Source organism: Magnolia sinica, chromosome 1 (assembly GCF_029962835.1).
Source record: "Magnolia sinica isolate HGM2019 chromosome 1, MsV1, whole genome shotgun sequence".
Lineage (NCBI taxonomy): Eukaryota > Viridiplantae > Streptophyta > Magnoliopsida > Magnoliales > Magnoliaceae > Magnolia > Magnolia sinica.
In genome coordinates this window covers 42,194,724-42,204,741 of record NC_080573.1, presented here as the reverse complement: position 1 = coordinate 42,204,741, position 10,018 = coordinate 42,194,724, and the positions used below count along the sequence as shown (strand labels likewise).

The 10,018-nt window shown below is 37.7% G+C and overlaps 1 non-coding gene across 1 annotated transcript; it reads right to left on the bottom strand.

The window, feature by feature from the left end:
* Positions 1-516: 516 nt before the first annotated feature.
* On the bottom strand, positions 517-623 carry LOC131223327 (small nucleolar RNA R71). Its single transcript, XR_009160390.1, has one exon. It is a non-coding gene; the product is annotated as a small nucleolar RNA R71 (small nucleolar RNA).
* Positions 624-10,018: the final 9,395 nt, after the last annotated feature.

The following is a 10,018-nucleotide window of genomic DNA, read 5'->3' as shown; positions in this document are numbered from 1 at the left end:
GGAGGATTAATCGAAGGGTTGCCTATCCATCATAGGATTAGACACCAACAGAGATCCTCAGAGTTGACAGAAGTGATGGCTGCAATTCAACATACAAATCAACCTCAACCTCTAGTTGAGGAAATCTAGGATGAAAACGAGGTGCATAAGACACCCACGTGTCATACTCTACAAGATTTCTTACAACAGGTGGGGGTAAGCACACCTTCATGTATGATTTTTCCAGAAAATATAAGGCATATGGATATTAAGTCGAGGGTGATCCAACTTCTTCCAAAGTTCTATGGACTTGAATCTGAAAGTCCATATCTACATATGAAAGAGTTTGATGAGACCATAGCCACTTTACATTTTCCTGATGTGTCTGAGTACATGGTCAGGTTAAAACTTTTTCCCTTCTCCTAAAAAGAAAAAGCTAAGACGTGGTTGCACTCACTACGTCCATAATCCATTGGTAGATGGAACAACATGGAAAGGGAGTTTGTAAAGAAATTCTTCCCATACCATAAGATAAACACCATCAATAAGTCGTTTATGAACTTCGTCCAAAAGGAAGATGAGACACTCTTCTAATGTTGGGAGCGGTTTAAGGATCTTATCAGTTCATGCCCACAACATGGTTTCGAAATGTGGCGCAAAACAAGTTTCTTCTATGACAGATTGACATCTTCCATGCGTCAATTTGTTGAGACAATGTGCAATGGGGAATTCATGAGCAAATATGTCGATGATGTGTGGGACTACCATGACAAACTTGCTGAAAACACATAATCATACGATATCTCCCCAAAACCTAGCACCACTTCTGAGCCTATTCAATTAAAGGAGAAAGGCGGAATATTTATTTTGAAAGAGGAGAATGATATCAATGCTAAAGTGGCTAACCTCGCAAGGAAAATAGAGGCCATGGAACTTAAGAAAGATAAGGCTAAGGAAACTGTTTGCGGTATTTGTGCTTGCAATGCACATACAACTAAAAATTGCCCAACCATACTTGCTTTTCAAGAGGTACTGAATGAGCAATCGAATGTTGTGAACAATTACCAAAGACCCTTCAGTGGACCCACCTCGAATACATACAATCGCAGTTAGAGGAACCATCCTAATTTCAGTTGGAGGAATGGGCCAATGTTGAGGGTCAAATATTGCATATTATCCCCAATTTATAACTTGGTTTTATGAACACGATAATACTTAATGTTATATTTTACTCACGTTTATGTTGCAAGGTGAATTTAAGAGCATGGATTTGATGCTCAATAATTACTAAGGCAATTGATGGATCTCAAGAGACCAAGATTGAAGAATTTACCTGTCAAAGATCCAAGAAAACCAAGTGATGAATTAAGAGAATTAAAGATTTGAAGGGAAAAAAAGGAATCCTGAAATCGTTATATAAAAACATATTATGAAATTCTGGGTCATTTTGTGAAATTGCGCAGAGTTAAGTCTATTTTCGAAAACTACGCAGAGTGAAGTCTATTTTAACAAACCGCGTAAATTTGGGGCGGTTTCTGAATTTTTCAACTAGGTGCAAAAATTGGTTCCACAACTATAAATAGGACTCCCTAGGATGCTCCTAGGCATCTTTTAGGGTTTAAAGAATGGAGCAAAAGGGTGGAGAAGTTGTCACCCGAGTTTTTCTTCTTCCTTAGTTGTTTTCATATATATATATATATATATATATATATATATATATATATATATATATATATATATATATTTAAAGAGACTTTGGTCCAATCATGTCTATGGTTGGCTAAACCTCTTAGCTAGGGCTAAGAGGTGAAGCTTGTAGTATGAATGGGATGTTTTTATTACTTTGATTCATGTTTATGTTAAACTTCATGGATTCTAATTTGATATTTAATGAATACTTTCAGTTTTTAATGGTTTATTATGACTCAAATTACGGTAGATATGGGATTGGTAAATTCCATTGTTTGTCATTGTCTCTTAGGCATAGTTTGGTGATGAAATCCTTGCCAATTATCATAGTTCTCCTTCATTAAGAATTAGGTCCGTGGAAGTTCAGATTTGGTTTGATTGATATATTTTCCAATTAGATATGATAGGACTCTAATTCTAATTGTGTTACTTGAATCAAGTAAGAGGGCTCCTTGATCACTACAAGTGGATCCTTGACACCTTAGTTTTCACCTTTAAATTCTTAGTTCTAATTACTTAATTCATAATTACTCTCTCATTCACTTCAGAATTAGTTTTATATCTTCTTCTACTTCTACTTCTAGTTAATTTCAGCAACGCACAAAATTAGTCCCTACGGATTCGACCTCGGTCTTACCGAGATTATTACTACATCGCGACCCTACACTTGGGGTCGTTAACAGCTAACAATTAACTCTCAAGGGGCTCTATCTCAACTTTTAAATCAAAAGAAGCCTCAGGAGGATCCAGTTTTAAAACACATTCAAAATCAAGAGCTTTTCAATCAAAACTCATTACATGTCTTTTAAGACCTTAATAATCCATTCAAAGGATTGAGGCACACTTGACAAGTGGGGAGAAAGGGATGCTTTCAGCCCAACCTCTCCCCCATCCAAAGTCGCAATGTGAAATTAATGATCCAAGCTCTTCAAATCAAATGGAGCAAGCCAAGTCTATCACCACTCTTAAGAGTGGAAAAATAATTGACAAATCTATTCTGGTAAGGGCTGAAAAGTCTAAGGAGCCGGAAGAAGACACGGATGATAGACCTAGCATTTCCCCACATGGGTTGGAACCAGAACCTCAAAGCAAGCCGATTGTTTCATTCCCCTAACGGTTGATTGCACCAAAATCTCTAGCCAACTCACAGGGTATTCAAGAGGTGTTGAAACAAGTGAAGGTCAACATCCCTCTTCTGGATGCTGTGAAACAAATTCCTTCATATGCCAAATTTCTGAAAGACTTATGCATGACCAAGAGGCGGCAAAGTATCAAACAGCAGTTCAATCAATTAACTAGTTGACCATAGGCATAGGATACTCATCGTTGTGAGTTGTTGAGGGTCAAATATTGCATATTATCCCCCATTTATTACTTGGTTTTATGAGCATGATAATGCTTAATGTTCTATTTTAATCATGTTTGTGTTGCAAGGTGAATTTAAGAGCTTGGATTAAAAAGGATGATAAAGCATAAATTTAATGCTTAAGAATCACCAAAGCTAATGATGGATCTTATGAGATCAAGAATGGAGAATTCACATGTCAAAGATCCAAGAAAACCAAGTGAGGAATGAAGAGAATTAAAAGCTTGAATTGAAGAAAATGAACCTAAAAATCTGCCTACTTCGACTAGTCTAAGCCCTCCTTCGACCAGTCTAAGGCTCCTGCTCGACTAGTCGAAGATTTCTCGACTAAAACTCTAGCAACATAAATTTCTAATTTCACGTGATCCTCGACTAGTCGAGGGTGACCCTCGACCAGTCGAAGACCGTCCTTGACTAGTCGAGGGTTAAGCAGATTTCGCGCGGACTATGTAAATTTGAGGCGATTTCTTGAATTTTCCAACTTTGTGCGAAAGTTGGAGTTGTACAACTATAAATAGGAGTCCCTAGGATGTTCCTAGGCATCTTCTAAGGTTTGAGGAGTGGAGCAAAAGTGTAGAGAGCCACCACCAAGAAATTTTTTTATTCTTCCTTAGTTGTTTTTATGCTTTTCTTAAGAGATTTTAGTTCAATCATGTCTATGGTTGGCTAAATCCCTTAGTTAGGGCTAAGGGGTGAAGCTTGTAGTGTGATTGGGATGTTGTTCTTGTTTAGTTCTTGTTCTTATTAAACTACTTTGATTCTAATTTTAATGTTTAAGGAATACTTTTAGTTTTTAATGGTTTGTTGTGACTTAAATTACAATAGATCTGTAATAGGTTTGAGTATCTTTTTTTCCTAATCTGAGATTGTGAAGTTAGTAAATCTTGTTGTTCACCATCGTCCCTTGGGCATGGTTGAGTGATGGAATCTCTTCTAACCTTCACAATTCTTCTATGTTTAGTTGTGGGATTGGTATATCCTGTTGTTTGTCATTGTCTCCTAGGCATAATTAGATGGTGGAATCACATTCAATCCTCACAACTCACATCCATTAAGAATTAGGTTAATGGAAGTTCAATCTGAGTTTATTGATATATCTTCCAATTGGATAGGATAGGACTCCAATTCCAATTGAGTTCCTTGAATCAAATAAGGAAACATCCTGATAGCTACAAGTGGATCATTGGAAACCCTAGTTCCCACCTTTGAATTTTCAAGTTTTAGTTAAATAATTCACAATTACTCTCTCTACACTTCCAGATTTAGGTTTAGATCTTCTTCTAGTTTTGATTTTAATTACTTTCCAAATACACACGAGATTAGTCCCTATGGATTCGACCTCAGTCTTACTGAGATTATTATTACATCACGACCCTACACTTGGGATTGTGAACAAGTTTTTGGCACCGTTGTCGAGGATTAACGGTTGCATTTTTCTAAGATTGATTAGTTTTGGAATTAGGTTAAGATTAGGGTTTACTTACTCTCTATTTTTAGGTTAGGGTTTTTCTGAATTATTTTTTTAGAAATTAACTCATCTTTCTATTTTTGTTTCTAAGTTACGAAATTTCCAAATTTGTTTTTAGAAACTAACTTGTTGTTCTGTTTTATAGGATCTCAATATAGAAACTTCTAATTTGGTAACTTCTTTCTAATTCTCTCTCTTTCTTTTTCTAGATCTCTTACTACTTTAGGTTTCTTTATGTTTTAGGATTAGGTTAGATTCTGAAATTAAGGGTTGAGAGTGTTTCATGCCCAAGTGAGTCCATGATAACACTCGACGTCTTTTAAGTGAAGAATGATTAGTTGAGGGGTTATTTATCCATCACCAGATTTGACACCACTCGAGATCCTTAGAGTTAATTGAAGTTATGGCTTCAAATCAACCGCCAATTCCACCTCAACCTCGAGATGAGGAAATTCAGGATGAAAACGAGGTGCATCAAGCACCCCCACCTCGTACTTTATGAGACTATTTACAACCGGTGGGGTTGAGCACCCCTTCCTGTGTAGTCTTTCCACAAAATACAAGAAACATGAATATCAAGCCAGGAGTGATCTAACTCCTTCCAAAGTTCCTTGGACTTGAATATGAAAGTCCATATCTTCACTTGAAAGAGTTTGATATTATAGCCACTTTATATTTTCCTAACATGTCTAAGGACACGGTTAGGCTGAAACTCTTTCCTTTCTCCTTGAAAGAAAAAACTAAGACGTGGTTGCACTCATTACATCCGCGATCTATTGGCACATGGAATGACATGATAAGGGAGTTTATAAATAATTTTTTTTCATATCATAAGACGAACACCATCAGGAAGTCGATCATGAACTTCGCCTAAAAAGAAGATGAAACATTCTTCCAATGTTGGGAGCAGTTTAAGGATCTTGTCAGTTCATGCCCACAACACGATTTTGAAACATAGTGCATAAAAAATTTCTTCCATGAAGGACTGACATCTTCCATACACCAATTTGTCGAGACGATGTGCAATGAGGAATTCATGAACAAACATGTCGATGATGTGTGGGATTATTTTGACAAACTCGCTGAAACTGCACAATTATGGGACATCTCCCCAAGACCTAGCACCACATCTAAGCCTACTCAATCAAAGCAGAGGGGTGGAATATATTTGTTAAAAGAGGATGACGATATAAATGCTAAAGTGGCCAGTCTCACAAGGAAACTCGAGGCCATGGAACTGAAGAAGGATAAGGCTAAAGAAGTTGTTTACAGTATTTGTGCGTGCAACATACACATAACTGAAAATTGTCGAACGATACCTGCTTTTCAAGAGGTATTGAATGAGCAATCAAATGATGTAAACAACTACCAGAGGCCTTTCAAAGGAACCTCCTCTTATACATATAACTCTAGCTGGAGAAATCATCCAAATTGCAGTTGGAGGAATGGACAAACTGCTACTCCTCAAGGGATCCTTAACCAATTTGTGGAACAAAGGAAGCTTCAAGAGGACCTGGTTCTAAAACACATTCAAGAGCAAGAGCTATTTAACCAGGACATCAAATCTGCATTGGGAATGCTTGCGTCTTTCATTCAAAAGATAGAGTCACACTTAGCGATTGGGGAGAAAGGGATGCTTCCAGCCCAACCTCTCCCCAATCCAAAACCACAGTATGAGATTAGTGGCTCAAGCACTTCAAATCAAATGGAGCAAGCCAAGTCTATCACAACTCTTAGGAGTGAGAAAACAATTAACAAATCTATTTCAGTAAGGGCTGAAAAGTCTAAGGACTCGGAAGTAGATGAAAGTGATAGACCGAGCAACACTCCACATTATTTAGAACCGAAACTTCAAAGCAAGCTAGTTGCTCATTCCCCCAACGGTTGGTTGCACAAAAACCTTTGTCGAACTCTCAGGATATTCTAGAGGTGTTTAAGCAAGTAAAGGTTAACATCCTTCTACTGGATGCTTTTAAACAAATTCCCTCATATGCCAAATTCCTGAAAGATCTATGCACTACCAAACGACAGCAAAACATACAAAAGAAGATCTTTTTGACATAAAAGTGAGTGTCATTCTAAAGCAAGATGTGTCACAGAAATATAAAGATCCCGGTAGCCCAACCATCGCTTATGTAATTGGGAATTAATAGATTGAACATGCACTTCTTGAGTTAGGAGCGAGCGTAAATCTGATCCCATACTCGGTCTACGAACAAATAGGTCCAGGTGAATCAAAAACCACCTGGACCACATTATAACTTATCAATCGATCAATTCGTGTATCGAGAGGGGTAATTAAGGATGTATTGGTCTAGGTTGATAAAATTTACTACTCGGTAGACTTCATCATCCTGAATACTCAACCCATCGTAGACATAAGCACTCAAATTCTCGTCATTCTTAGTCGTCTATTCCTTGTTACATCAAATGCAATATTAATTGTAGGAATGGAGTTATGAGTTTGTCTTTTGGAAATATGACATTGGAGTTGAATATCTTTTTCAATACGGGTAAACAGTCAGAGGAAGATGACGATTCCCATGATATTAACCCGATTGACTCTTTCGTGAAAGATAGAACTCTTATGACCTTATCCTCTGACCCTCTAGAGATGTGCCCGGCCCACTCCTATGATTTAGATGATGATGTGATTAGGGAGATGGGAACCATGCTGGATACCATGCCAGCACTTGAAGTTAACCGGTAGAGGCCACAATTTGAAGATTTACCCCGAACTGATATAGTGCCTCTACCGTCTAACTTCAAAGCACCGAAGCTTGACCTAAAACTTTTGCCATCTGATTTGAAATATGTCTATTTAGGTTAATATGAGACATACTCAGTGGTGATTTTTTCCCACCTTGAGAAAGAACAAGAGAGTATGCTTATCTTTACTCACATTGAACACAAAGGAGCCCTTAGATGGTTAATTGCGGACCTCAAGGGAATTAAACCTTTGATTTGTACTCACCGCATTTATTTAGAGGATAATATGAAGACCTCCCGGCAACCACAACGTAGATTAAATCCTAACATGAAGGAAGTAGTTAAGGCTGAGGTACTTAAACTATTGGATGTGGGTATTATATACCCTATATCTGATAGTCAATGGATGAATCCAACTCAGGTGGTTCCCAGAAGTCCAAAATCACCATAGTAGCCAATGCCAATAATGAACTTGTGCCAACTAGAGTCACTACTAGTTGGAGAATGTGCATTGACTACAAGAAATTGAATACTATCACGAGGAAGGACCACTTTCCTTTGCTCGTCATCGATCAAATTTTGGAAAGGCTAGCTGGTCACTTGTACTATTGCTTCCTTGATAGGTATCCAGGCTACAACCAGATAGAGATAGCTCTTGAAGATCAGAAAAAGACCACATTCACATATCCCTTTGGCACATTTGTTTATCGAAGGATGCCAATCAGATTATGTAATGCCCCTGCCACTTTTCAGCGATGCATGATGAGTATTTTTTCTGACATGGTGGGGTAATATCTAGAGGTCTTCATGGACGATTTCTCTATATTTGGTCCATCCTTTAGCGATTATTTGGAGAATCTTAAATGTGTGTTGAAGCGATATGAGGAAAAGAATTTTGTACTAAATTGGGAGAAGTGTCATTTCATGGTTCGCAAGGTAATTGTTCTTGGAAATATCATCTCGTCCAAGGGAATTAAGGTAGATAAAGCTAAAATTAATCTTATCTCTACACTACCTCCACCTAAAAGGATAAGAGATGTGCGACCCTTCTTAGGACACACTAGGTTCATAAAGGACTTTCATCACCTCTCGTCCTTTATGCAACCTACTTCAAAAGGATGTACCATTTGAGTAGACTGAGCAATGCCAGGAAGCTTTTTCTAAGCTCAAGGGCATGTTAACCACCGCACCTATTATGCAGCCACCCAACTGAAACTTTGTTTTTGAAATTATGTGTGATGCGTCGAACTATGCTATTGGGGCAGTGTTAGGTCAAAGAAAAGAGAAGAAACCCTATGTTATACATTATGCAAGTAGAACTTTAAATCCTATACAATGGAATTACTCTACTACGGAAAAAGAACTCTTAGCTATCGTGTTCGCTTTGGATAAATTTAGGTCCTACTTGACTGGATCTAAGATTATCATCTACACTGATCATGCAGCACTCAAGTACCTTCTTTCTAAGAAAATATTAAGCCCCACTTAATAAGATGGATCCTTTTACTCTATGAATTTGATTTAGAAATATGAGACAAAAAGGGAGTAGAGAATGTAGTGGCCGATCATCTTTCCAGGCCTGATCTTCTTGATTCCCTTGAGACGACACAGATAAATGACATGTTCCCTGATGAACAGTTATTTAAACTTTCTTACTTACCTTGGTTTGCTCATATTGCTAATTATCTTGCTAAAGGATTCATGCATACACATTGGACTACGCAAGATAAGAAAAAATTCTTCACCGAGGTATGCAAGTTTTTTTGGGATGATCCTTATCTGTTTAAATACTTTTCAGACTAAATTCTAAGGAGATGTGTGCTAGACAATGAACATCAAAGTGTCATCTCCTTTTGTCACTCTCAGGCCTATGGTGGTCACTTTTCTACTAAAAAGACCACGGCCAAGATTCTATAGTGCGGTTTTTACTAGCCCACTATGTTCAATGACACTCATGAGTTTTGCAAAGCTTATGAGAGTTGTCAGAAATTGGGAGAACTGTCCCATCGAAACATGATGTCATTGAACCCAATTCTTATCATTGAAGCATTTGATTGCTGAGACATTGATTTCATGGGACCATTCCCCCAATTCTTTGAAAATTTGTATATTTTGCTAGCTATAGACTATGTCACTATGTGGGTCGAAGCGATCCCGTACCAGAACAATGATCATCAAACAGTCATTAAATTCCTAAAAGAAAATATCCTTTCCAAGTTCAGAACGCCTCGAGCCATCATTAGTGATGAAGGTTCACATTTTTGTAATAGGCCATTCGCGAACTTAATGAAGAAATATGACATCTTACACAAAGTGAGCACTCCATACGACCCACAAACAAGTAGGCAAGCTGAGATTTTTAATAAGGAGAATAAATATATTCTAGAGAAAATGGTTAACCCTGACCAAAAGGATTGGTCAATTCGATTGACCGATGCTTTATGGGCTTACCGTAGTGCATTTAAAACCCCTATTGGAATGTCTTCCTTTAGACTTGTCTATGGGATAGCTTGTCACTTACTTGTGGAGTTAGAACATATGGCTTACTAAGTGATTAAAAATCTAAACTTCAATTTAGACAACGATGGCTCGCTGCGCAAACTACAATTGAATGAACTCGAGGAGATCCAGAATGACGCATACGAGAACTCGAGAATTTACAAGGACATGATGAAAGTGTTCCATGATAGGAACATCCTTCGGAAATCATTCTTAGTTGGTCAAAAATTCTTTTTATATAATTCTTGTTTACATCTTTTTCGGGTAAACTCCGATCTTGTTGGACCGGTCCTTTCACTGTATCCTCA